This window comes from Geotrypetes seraphini, chromosome 11 (assembly GCF_902459505.1).
Source record: "Geotrypetes seraphini chromosome 11, aGeoSer1.1, whole genome shotgun sequence".
NCBI classification, from domain to species: domain Eukaryota; kingdom Metazoa; phylum Chordata; class Amphibia; order Gymnophiona; family Dermophiidae; genus Geotrypetes; species Geotrypetes seraphini.
In genome coordinates this window covers 137,885,095-137,897,634 of record NC_047094.1, presented here as the reverse complement: position 1 = coordinate 137,897,634, position 12,540 = coordinate 137,885,095, and the positions used below count along the sequence as shown (strand labels likewise).

Genomic DNA, 12,540 nt, shown 5'->3' with positions numbered 1-12,540 from the left:
ATATCCTAGCCCCTCCTCTCTATTTCCCTCAGTCTTCTTTCAGTCTCCAGCAGGTGTTGAGTGATCTGTACCCATCTCCCTTGGTAGGGCTGTTGGAATTTGTTTAGAGGTTTATTGTCCCCGTTTTTAGCCGGACGGAGCTTGGACGGACTCTGTTTGGGGGTTCGTCCGACCTCGGGGGTGTCAAACCCGGCGGGTCACGAGCGGGGTCCCTCCCCCCACTTCCTCCACCTCCCCATATTTTTTTAGAGGAGCCTCAGCAGTAAGCCTTGCCCCCTAAATCAAGCAAGGCATATTGCTTCGAGAGCCTGTGGAGTCTGTTCTGTAAAAAAAAAAAAAAAAAAAAAAATCCTGAGGTAGTGCTGGTCTGGAGGGTTGTATCCCTTTAAGAAAACTGTATTTTACTGTATTTTTTCAACTAACCGGCACTTTTTTTTTACAGCTAGGTCGCGTATGGAGCAATGAGCACTTCTAAAGGGAAAAAGTGCTCATTGTGCTCCAGACGCGAGGCACTCGCGGCCGGCCTGTGCAAGCGGTGTTCAGGCCGGTGCGGTGGAGGAGCTCCGTCGGCAGCGGCTGCAGGCGCCCAGAGCTCCCCGCCGATGGTGCCTCGCGAGTCGGCAGGGAACGGTGGAGAAGCCCGGTCTTCTCCGTCCGCCCACGGAGGGATTCCCCGAGCCGCCGACGGTCGGGTTTTAGAGGATTCCCTCTCAGCTGATATTTTGACAGCTGATGCCGGCTTGCCTGTTTTAGCGGCTGAGACTATTCAGGTCTCTCAGCCGCTGCAGGCTATGGAGGGAGCTGTTTTGGCGGGAAAGACGCCATCTTCTCTGTCTGGCCCCTCCATTTTGTCTTCCACCTCAGGTGACCTTCCCCCTGTTTTGGCTAAGCAGGGGCAGGTTTCTGCTGGGTCCCCTGCTGTGGCAGGGAGTCCCTTGGGACCCTCGGGGGGTTTTTCCCCTGATTTTTTCTTTTCATTATGCAAAGCCTATTTTCAGGCGGCTGGGGGTCCCGGTTGCGCCCAGGGGGTCTCGGGGGGTGGGGTTGCCTCCGCGCTCCCTGCGGCTTTGCCTCTCTCGTCTGACGTGACGTCCCCTCCGCCGCCTCTCTTGTCCAAGCGTCCGCGGGTGTCGTGGGACGAGGATTTGTGGTCGGAGGAACGTGTCGGTCTGGAGGAGGACCTGGACCCTTCTGAGGAATTCCAGGACCCTCTGGAGGGGACGGAAGCTGGCGGCGGGTTGTCGGGTTTCCCGTTCTCCAGTGACGAGGCGTCCGTGGTGCGCCTTTTTCAGAGAGATGAGCTGCCTGACCTTATTCAACAGGTTTCTTCGGCTTTGCGTTTTGAGGACGCGCCGCCGGAGACTCCGCGTGTGGGGGACCCTCTGTTACGAGGGATCCGTTCCGTTTCCCGCTCTTTTCCTATGCATCAGGATATTAGGGATATTATTCTTGAGCAGTGGAAAACGCCGGAGACGCCGTTTCGGCTGGCGCGCAGCATGGCTCGCCTGTATCCCATTCCTGAAGGGGATCGGGCTACGTTAGCTTCGCCAGTCGTGGATGCGGTGGTCTCGGCTATTTCCAAGCGGCATACCGTGCCTGTTGAGGGCGGTTCTGCCTTGCGGGACTCTGAGGAGCGCAAATTGGAGACCATCCTTAAGCAAAATTTTCAAGTCTCTGCCTTTGGGGTCCAGGCGGCTATTTGTGGGGGACTGGTCGCTCGCGCCGTGTTTCGGTGGGCGGAGCGGGTCTTGGATCGAGAGTCTGACGACTGGTCTCTGGTGGATCAGGAGGTAGCGAAGATTGAGATGGCTGCCTCATTCCTCTCGGATGCTCTGTATGACTTGGTGCGGATCTCGGCTAAGTCCATGGCTTTTGGCGTGGCCGCAAGGCGTGTGTTGTGGCTGCGCGCTTGGGCGGCGGATGCTGCGTCCAAAGCTAAGCTTACTAAATTTCCCTTTCGGGGGTCATTTTTATTTGGAGAGGACTTGGATAAGTTGATTCAGACTCTGTCGGACTCGAAAGTTCCCCGTTTGCCGGAGGACCGTGCCCGCCCGGCGTCTCGGGGTGGTGCGGCCCGGGGGCGTTTGCGGGAATTTCGCAAGTATCGCCCTGGGCGTGGGGCTGCTTCTTTCCAGTCTCCGGGGTTTTCCCGGGGTCGGTTCTTCCAGCGCATGCAGCCCTTTCGGGGGGCCCGTCGGGGGGCAGGGAATCCCTCCGCCTGTTCCCCCGCTTCCCGTCCTGCACAATGACGCCTTGCCGGCGCCCCCCTTGGTTCCGGTGGGGGCCCGGCTGCGCGACTTTTTTCCCAAATGGGCCGAGATCACGTCCGATCAGTGGGTCCTGGAGGTGGTGCGGGACGGTTATGCCCTGGAGTTCGCCCGCTCTCTGCCGGATTTTTTCCTCGCTTCTCCGTGTCAGACTCCTGGGAAGACGCTGGCGTTTCGCCAGACCCTTCAGCGCTTGCTAGATCTCAGGGCAGTAGTTCCAGTGCCCCCCCCGGAGTGGGGCACGGGCAGGTACTCCATTTACTTTGTGGTGCCCAAGAAGGAGGGGACTTTTCGGCCCATCCTCGATTTGAAAGGGGTCAACAGGGCTCTCAAGGTTCCCTCTTTCCGTATGGAAACGCTGCGGTCGGTCATTCTGGCGGTTCAGCCGGGGGAGTTTCTCACTTCTCTCGATCTGACGGAGGCCTACTTGCATGTTCCTATTCGGACCTCTCATCAGCGTTTCCTGCGCTTTGCGATCTTGGGTCGGCACTATCAGTTCTGTGCGCTTCCTTTTGGGCTGGCCACGGCTCCCCGGACGTTCACCAAGGTGATGGTGGTCGTCGCGGCAGCCTTGCGGTCGGAGGGCATCCTGGTACACCCCTACCTGGACGACTGGTTAATTCGGGCCAAGTCGTTGCAGGAAAGCTCCCGGGTTACGGCTCGGGTGGTGGAGTTTCTCCGGTCGCTGGGCTGGGTGGTCAACCTTTCCAAGAGTCGGTTGGTTCCGGCTCAGCGTCTGGAGTACCTCGGGGTGCTGTTCGACACCTCCTTGGGGAAGGTCTTCCTCCCAGAGGCCCGGGTGAGCAAATTGCAGTCTCAGATTCGCCTGCTTTTGGCGTCCCGGTGTCCTCGGGCGCGAGATTTCCTCCAGGTCCTGGGGTCGATGGCGGCGTCCCTGGACGTGGTGAGGTGGGCGCGGGCCCACATGCGTCCTCTCCAGTATGCTCTGCTCCGGAGGTGGTCTCCCCAGAGGCACGGGATGGATGTTCCGGTTCCCCTGCGAGGCTTGGCGCGCTGCAGTCTGCGTTGGTGGCTCCGGACCCCTCACCTAGTTCAGGGGGTGGGTCTGGATCTTCCGCAGTGGACGGTGCTCCTTACGGATGCGAGTCTCCTGGGTTGGGGGGCCCAGTGTCTGGGTCACTCAGCTCAGGGAACCTGGTCCACGGAGGAGGCCTCCTGGTCGATCAACGTGTTGGAGACCAGGGCGGTCCGGCTGGCGCTGTTGGCTTTCCACTCCCTTTTGTTGGGCAAGTCGGTCAGAGTCCTGTCGGACAATGCCACGGCGGTGGCTTATGTCAATCGTCAGGGGGGCACCAAGAGCACTCTGGTGGCGCAGGAGGCGGCTCGGCTCATGGTTTGGGCGGAGTCGCATCTTCTGGACCTCTCGGCCTCTCACATTGCCGGGGTAGAAAACGTTCAGGCGGACTTCCTCAGTCGTCACTTCTTGGATCCGGGAGAGTGGTGTCTCGGCGCCGAGGCGTTTCAGTTGCTAGTGCGTGCTTGGGGGCAGCCCCTGATGGATCTGATGGCTACAAGTGGCAACGCCAAAGTACCCCGCTTCTTCAGTCGTCGCAGGGACGGTCTGGCCGAGGGTCTGGATGCTCTGGTCCAACCGTGGCCAACGGAGGGGCTGTTGTATGTGTTCCCTCCTTGGCCATTAGTGGGCAGAGTACTGCTTCGCATTGTTCGCCATCCGGGGCTGGTGGTCTTGGTGGCTCCGGATTGGCCTCGTCGTCCGTGGTATGCGGATCTGGTGAGGCATCTGGTGGCGGATCCTCTTCCTCTGCCTCTCGAGTGCGATCTTCTGACGCAGGGTCCCATTCCCATGTTCGACCCGTCTCCCTTTTGTCTTACGGCTTGGCTCTTGAAAGGGGCCGCCTGAGTAAGAAGGGATATTCCGACAAGGTGATCTCTACACTTTTGGGGTCCCGGAGGCTTTCTACCTCTCGGGCTTATGTACGGGTTTGGCGTCTTTTTGAGGAATGGTGCCGAGCGCGGGGAGTGGTCTCCTTTCGCGCTTCTCTGCCTAACATTCTAGAGTTTTTGCAGGATGGCCTGGATAGGGGCCTGGCCTGGTCTTCTCTTCGGGTTCATCTGGCGGCCCTGTCGGCTTTTCGGGGGCTGGTGACAGGTCAGCGTTTGTCAGCCATTCCTGATGTGATTCGCTTTCTTAGGGCGGCCAAGTTGATCAGGCCTCCCATAAGGCCCTCGATTCCCTCTTGGGATCTCAATCTGGTTCTCTCTGTTCTAGTGCGCCCTCCTTTCGAGCCGTTGGATGGCTGTTCGTTGAAGGACCTTACGCTGAAGTCGGTCTTTTTGGTGGCCATTACTTCCGCTAGACGGGTGTCTGAGCTACAGGCTTTCTCTTGTAGGGCTCCCTTCCTGGAGTTTTCGAAGGAGCGGGTTGTTTTGCGGCCTGTTCCTTCCTTTCTGCCGAAGGTAGTTTCTCCTTTTCATGTCAATCAATCGGTGGTCCTCCCGGTCTTGGGTAGTCGGGAGGGTTCTTCTGAGCAACGACAGCTGCGCAAGTTGGATGTCGGTCGGGTCCTCCATGCTTATGTGCAGCGGACCCGGGATTTTCGGAGCTCCGATCATCTCTTTGTGCTTCTGGCGGGTCCTCGTCGGGGGGCTGGCGCTTCTAAGGCTACTATTGCGCGTTGGATCAAGGAGATGATTGCTTCCGCTTATCTTCTGAGTCAGAAGCCGGTTCCGGAGTTTCTCAAGGCTCATTCCACTAGGGGTCAGGCGGCTTCTTGGGCTGAGTCGTCGCTCGTGCCTCCGGTGGATATTTGTAAGGCTGCGGTTTGGTCCTCCTTGCATTCATTTGTTCGGCATTATCGGGTAGATGTTCAGGCGCGTCGGGACGCGGTGTTCGGTGAGCGTGTTCTGGTATCGGCCCTTCGGGGGTCCCGCCCGTGAGAGGGACTGCTTTGGTACGTCCCAATCGTAAAGTTAACCTCTACTGGTCTGGAGAGTGCTAAAGAAGGAGAAATTAGGTTCTTACCTGCTAATTTACTTTCTTTTAGCTTCTCCAGACCAGTAGAGGTCCCCACCCTGTCTGTTGTTGTTGTTGTTGGGGCTGTTGCGCGGGCAGTTTTTGGTTTTTGCTGCGGGTTCTAGTATTTTTCTAGGGCCGGGGAGAATTGAAGAACAGCGGCTGTGGCTCGGCTGGCTTAGCTGGCGAGCTGTGGGGACCTTCTTCCTTCGGGAATTTCTCCTCTGCATTTTCCAACAGCATTTTTGGGTATGTTATTTGTTACTCCTTTCGGAGTATTGTTTTTTCTCTCTGTTGTTTTCCAGTTCTTGGTTCTGCTTGGCTATTCGGCAGACTGAGGGAAATAGAGAGGAGGGGCTAGGATATACTGTCCCAAAGTTTTGTTTTCAGTCTCCACCTGCTGGTCATGATTAGATATATACCCAATCGTAAAGTTAACCTCTACTGGTCTGGAGAAGCTAAAAGAAAGTAAATTAGCAGGTAAGAACCTAATTTCTCCTTCTTCCTACTATTAATGCATCTGTGTCGTCATAATATGTGATCTCTTTGTGAATGTAGCCTTATAGGGTTGGTGATACTTAGCACAGATAAGTGTCTGTTGCCTCAAAAGTAGGCATGGTTCTGTACTAAGTCTTTCTAAAACCAGACTGCATAGCATCCAGTAAATCTAAGTAGCAAAGATAATTTTGTAGTTGCAAGACCATCACCATTTTTTTTGAATCTTAGCAAAAAAGGGGATGCTCACTACCGGACAGCAACTTGGCTTATTACAGTTGGTGTTCTTGGATATTAACATAGTAAATGACAGCAGATAAAGACCTGAACTGTCCATCCAGTCTGTCCAATAGTCATATGCATTATAAATTCATGATTACATTTATCTGTTCTTTCTTTTTCATTCATATTTCTAGGATATAGACCATAGAAGTCGTCCCAGTACTGTCCTTATGTCCCAACCACTGGAGTTGCCGTTGAAGCGCACTCCAGGCTATCCAAACCATCTTCTCATTTGCAGAATACAGACTTTAAAAGTGTGCCTAGTATTGTCCTCATGTTCTAAATTACTGGAGTTCCCAGCCCTCCCCACCCATCCTAAACCAAATTGTCATATATGGGACATAGACCATGCAAGTCTGCCCAGTATCTTATGTTCATTCTACACTTTTTTGAATTCCGTTTTCATCTCCACTACCTCCTTGGGAGAGAATTGCAGGCATCAGCCACTCTTGAAAAATTTCCTAACATTACTCCTAAGTCCACCACCCCACAGCCTCAATTCATACCCTCTAGTTTTACCATTTTCCCTTTGCTGATAATATTTGTTTCTATATTAGACTTTTAAATACTTGAAAGGTGTTGTCATATCTCCCCTGTCCCTCCATCCCCTAGAGCACATGTGTCAAACACAAGGCCCGCGGGCCAAATCCGGCCCGCCAGGCCTTGCAATGTGGCCCGCACCGCGCTGTCATCACTGCACGCCGCTGTGTTCCATCACAATGACGCGCGGTGACATAGGAGGCTTGTGATCTCGCCGGCCGTACTTGCTATCTATCTCCCCCCATCGACCGCCCCCCCCCAAGAACCTCCGACCGCCCCCCCAGCCGACCCGCGACCCCCCTGGCCGACCCCCACGACACCCCCACCCCCCTTCCCCGTACCTTTCTGTAGTTGGCCGGACAGACGGGAGCCAAACCCGCCTGTCCGGCAGGCAGCCAACGACGGAATGAGGCCAGATTGGCCCATCCGTCTCAAAGCTCCGCCTACGGGTGGGGCCTAAGGCGCCTGGGCCAATCAGAATAGACCCGGGAGCCTTAGGTCCCACCAGTAGGCGGAGCTTTGAGACGGATGGGCCAATCCGGCCTCATTCCGTCATTGGCTGCCTGCCGGACAGGCGGGTTTGGCTCCGGTCTGTCCGGCCAACTACAGAAAGGTACGGGGAAGGGGGAGGGGGGGTCGGAGGTTCTTGGGGGGGCGGTCGATGGGGGGAGGGGGGTTTGCGTCGAGGGCAGGAGGGCCTGGGATCCCTCCTGCCCGTAATGTAGTGCGGGGTGGGGGTAGGGGGTCGCCGTGGTCAGGAGGGTTTGGGCTCCCTCCTGGCCCGAACAACTAGCGGAGGGGGGGGGGGTCGCTAGGGCCAGGAGGACTTGGGCTCCCTCCTGGCCCGATATTGTCGGGGAGTTGGGGAATCGGCGGGGCAAGAGGGCTTGGGCTCCTTTTTGCCCCGATCGTGTCGGGGAGTCGGGGGGGGCAAGAGGGCTTGAGCTCCCTCTTGCCCCGATCGTGTCGGGGGTGCCGCGGTTGGCTGGGGCAAGAGGGATTGAGCTCCCTCTTGCCCCGATCGTGTTGGGAGTCGGGGAGTCGGCGGTCCTTCGGGGTGGGGGTGCAGGTGCGTGCGAGCGGTCCTGCTTGGGGTGAATCGGACGTCGGGGGGGGGGGGAACTATGTAAAAAAAACCAGATACAGAGTTTTCAAACTGTCAGTTTGTCAAGAAACACCATTGCAGACAGAGTTCAAGAACTCTCAGGAAATCTATCATCACAGCTGGCCGAACAGGCATGCAGTTATCTCGCTTTTTCACTTGCTATCGATGAAAGCACAGACAACACTGATACAGCGCAGCTGTCCATCTTTATACGTGCTACGAAGACCGACCTTTCTGTCACTGAGGAACTTTTGGATGTAGCTGCCATGCATGGGACGACGACTGGTAGAGATATATTTGAGGCTGTGGAGAAATCTATAAATAATTTTAAATTACCCTGGGAAAAGTTGGTGGGGCTAACTACCGATGGCGCACCTTCAATGTGTGGAGAAAAGAAAGGCTTGGTTGGACTAATGAAGGAAAGAATGCAAAAAAGTCACTGCCACACACCCTTGATTACTTATCATTGCATTATCCACCAAGAGGCTATGTGTGGAAAAGTTCTGGACATGAATGACATAATGACCACAGTCATTAAAACTATTAACTTTATAAGGGCACGTGGCCTGAATCATCGCCAGTTCCAGCAGTTTTTACAGGAGGTGGGTGCAGAGCATGGAGACGTGCCATACCACACAGAAGTAAGATGGCTGAGCAAGAGCGCAGTCCTCAAAAGATTTTTTGAGCTCAGAGAACAAATTGCTCTTTTCATGGAAAGTAAAGGAAAGCCCTTGCCTGAACTGTCGGATCCCGCCTGGCTATGTGATTTTGCTATGATGTGTGACATATGCGAGCATCTCGCCCAACTGAATCTGAAGCTGCAGAGACGCAAACAAGTCATCACGAAGATGTCTGACATGATCACAGCATTCCAGCGTAAACTTCAACTATGGAAGTCCCAACTGGAACAGGACAATCTTGCCCACTTTCCCGTTTGTTTGAGTATCTCAACTACTATTTCTGGTACTTTTCCTTGCAGTCGGCTGGCTACCAAAGTTAGCCGTTTACTAAGTGAATTTGAGCGGTGCTTCTCTGACTTTAGAACACAGCACTCAGGCTTTGACATCTTTGCCAATCCTTTTACAGTTGATGTCAACAATGTGCCCCATCACCTTCAGATGGAGATAATCGAGCTTCAGTCTGACAGTGGCCTGAAATCAAGGTTTCAGGATGTTGAAATTGAGGACTTCTACCCTCTACTGCCCCCTGACTCAATGCCAGAGCTCCGACTTCATGCTGCCCGTATTCTATCCATGTTTGGGAGCACCTATCTTTGTGAACAGATGTTTTCAATAATGAATCTGAACAAAAACAAGCACAGATCACGCATTACCGATGACAACCTCCATGCTGTTTTGCGGGTTGCTACAGCCCAAGAAATAAAACCGAACATTGACTCATTGATACGGGGAAAACGGTGTCAGACTTCTAGCCAGAAAACAAAACAATGAGCATTTTAGGTACATTCCAATATTACTGTTTTGCTTGATAGCATGTGAGTTGGTTAACAACACTGTTAAGGAAAAGATTGTTCCACTCATTTTAAATTCACATTTCTGGTTAACATTGTCAGTTTATGACTGTTCAGTAAACCATTCGGCCCGCGATTTAGGCTGGATTTTAGATTTTGGCCCCTTCTCTGATTGAGTTCGACACCCCTGCCCTAGAGTATAATGAGTTCCCATATTGTTTTGAACTACTGCATTATCGACATTTTCTTTCCTAATAACTAGGCATCTTCATTACTGGATTATACAGTCAAACCTCGGTTTGCGAGTAATGCGGTTTGCGAGTGTTTTGCAAGACGAGCAAAACACTTGAGCAAATCGTGCCTCGCAAACTGAGGTTTGACTGTATAATCTAGTAATGAAGATGTCTAGAGTTATTTAAAAATCATGCTAGGGCTTATTTTCGGGGTAGGTCTTTTTTTGGGGGAAACACAGTATTACCTGTGGTCTCATCCAACTACAAGCCAAATTCCCTTTCTTTTAGTTTTTCAATCAATTGTTCATTGAGGTTTTCTGACATATGTTGAATTCTCCAACTGATAGTATTAGATAAAGGTACATTTGAAAGTACTTTCCCCGCAGATTCGCCCATCATAATGTTCACCCTATCTATAGCAGCAGATAGAATCAATTGTTCCCCAATGGTATGGGATTTTTTAGCAACTCTATATGCAACCTTATATGAAGCTAGCGGAGCATTGTTTGACAAATGTCGAGAAAATGTACCTTGGTGTCACGCAAGGCTCCCCGCTATCACCAACTCTATTCAATCTATGCATGTCCTCACTAAGCCATGAACTATCCAAACTAAATCTCCAAACATACATATACGCTGATGACATCACAATCATCATCCCCTTCTCTGCACTATCGACCGAAACCAGATACTTCATAAGAACATAAGAACTGCCATCTCCGGATCAGACCCATGGTCCATCGAGTCCGGCGATCCGCACACGCGGAGGCCCAGTCAGGTATACACCTGATGTAGTTTTAGTCACCCATATCCCTCTATGCCTCTCGTAAGGAGATGTGCATCTAATTTGCCTTTGAATCCTAGCACAGTGGATTCCTTAATAACCTCCTTTGGGAGAGCATTCCAGGCGTCTACCACTCGCTGCGTAAAGCAGAACTTCCTGACATTTGTCCTGGACTTGTCCCCCCTTAGCTTCAAACCATGTCCTCTTGTCCATGTCGCGTTGGACAATGTAAATAATTTATTTTCCTGCTCTATTTTATCGATGCCTTTCAGCATTTTGAACGTCTCGATCATGTCCCCTCGCAGCCTCCTCTTCTCAAGGGAGAACAGTCCCAGTTTCTTGAGTCGTTCCTCATATTCCAAGTTCTCCATACCTCTTATTAGCTTCGTTGCTCGTCTCTGCACCCTCTCCAGCAGTTTTATATCCTTCTTTAGGTTGGGAGACCAATGTTGGACGCAGTATTCCAAGTGTGGTCTGACCATTGCTCTATAAAGCGGCATTATGACTTTCTCCGATCTACTCGTGATTCCTTTCTTTATCATGCCTAACATTCTGTTTGCTTTCTTTGCCGCTGCCACGCATTGTGCCGACGGCTTCAGGGTCCTATCTATCAGTACACCCAGGTCCTTTTCTTGTTCGCTCTTACCCAGAGTTGCGCCTGACATTCTATACTCGTGTTCCTTATTCTTACTACCTAAATGCATTACTTTGCATTTCTCCACGTTGAACTTCATCTGCCATTGCTCTGCCCATTTCTCTAACTGATACAAGTCACTCTGGAGTTCCTCGCTATCCTCCTGCGATCTGATTGCCCGGCATAGCTTTGTGTCGTCTGCAAACTTAATGATCTCACTGGATATTCCGTCTTCCAGGTCATTGATATAAATATTAAATAGGATCGGCCCAAGCACTGAGCCCTGGGGCACACCACTAGTCACTTTCTCCCACTCTGAGAACTTCCCATTTATGCCCACTCTCTGCTTCCTGTTTTCCAGCCATTTGCCTATCCACCTTTGTATATCTCCCTCTATTCCATGGCTTTGTAGTTTCCTGAGAAGTCTTTCATGTGGAACTTTGTCGAATGCTTTCTGGAAGTCCAAATATATTATGTCCACCGGCATTCCACTATCAATTTGCTTGTTCACGGTCTCAAAAAATTGAAGTAAATTCGTTAAACATGATTTCCCTTTCCTGAACCCATGTTGACTGGGTTTCATCAAGTCGTGTGTATCTAGGTGCCGGACTATGCTATCCTTGATCTGTCATTGATCATGTAGAACAGTGGACAAAAAACTTCAAACTAAAACCTAAAACTAAACCCTGAAAAAAACTGAAATAATCATGGCCAACCTAACGAAAAAATACAAAGTACCATCAATCAGCTTACAAGGGAGAAACTTTCCTATTAACTATAAAATTCCTAGGAGTGACCTTAGATCAACAACTGACATTTGACGCCCACACCGACATCTTAGTAAAAAAAAAATAATAATAATTCTTCTGCCTATTATGGAAACTAGGTACAACAAAACCATATTTCGATTTCACATCATTCAGACTGTTAGTACAATCACTAATCCTAAGCTCCCTGGTCTACTGCAACATCATTTACCTAGGATCCTACAAAAAAACTACCAAAAGATTGAGAACAATCCAAAACACAGTCATACGACTGATTTTTGACCTGAAAAAAATCTGACCACATCGCTCCATATTTCAAAAAACTGCACTGGCTACCAGTCGAGGCCAGAATAATTTTCAAATTCTGTTGTCTATGCTTCAAAACACTAATCGGTACTGCACCCACCTACCTTCTGAAACACTTTGTTCTCAGAAACAAACTCAGCTTCTCACGCAGAACACTATTTACTTTCCGAATCCCAAAGGATGCCAGTTCAAAATATTCCTCAACAAGACACTTTCCTTCCAAGCAGGAATGCTCTAAGTGACTCACTCCTTAACTCATCGTCATGCCAATCATTCAGAAGATCACTGAAAACCAATTTATTTGACAAATTCGTTTAAACTTCCTCAAACGTAGTGCAGTGATTGGAGTGCAGCCTCAGTGGTTTGGGGTTCAAACCCCATGCTGCTCCTTGTGACCCTGGGCAAGTCACTTAATCCTCCATAGCCCCAGGTACATTAGATAGATTGTGAGCCCACTGGGACAGAGAGGGAAAATGCTTGAGTACCTGATTGTAAAACCGCTTAGATAATCTTGATAGGCGGTATATAAAAACCTAATAAACTTGAAACTACTTGCAGGCTCCTGCCTTCGGATATATAATTTACACACCTGTTTGTTTACTCCAACTTCATGCTCATGATATAACTTTGCTACATTCCTTCAGCCTCTCTTGTAAACCGT

General features: G+C 51.2%; 1 protein-coding gene across 6 annotated transcripts in view; it reads left to right on the top strand.

Annotated features, from left to right (window-relative positions):
• RBM39 (RNA binding motif protein 39) overlaps window positions 1–12,540 on the top strand; it is a 137,933-nt gene that overhangs the window by 101,721 nt on the left and 23,672 nt on the right. The window lies entirely within an intron of this gene.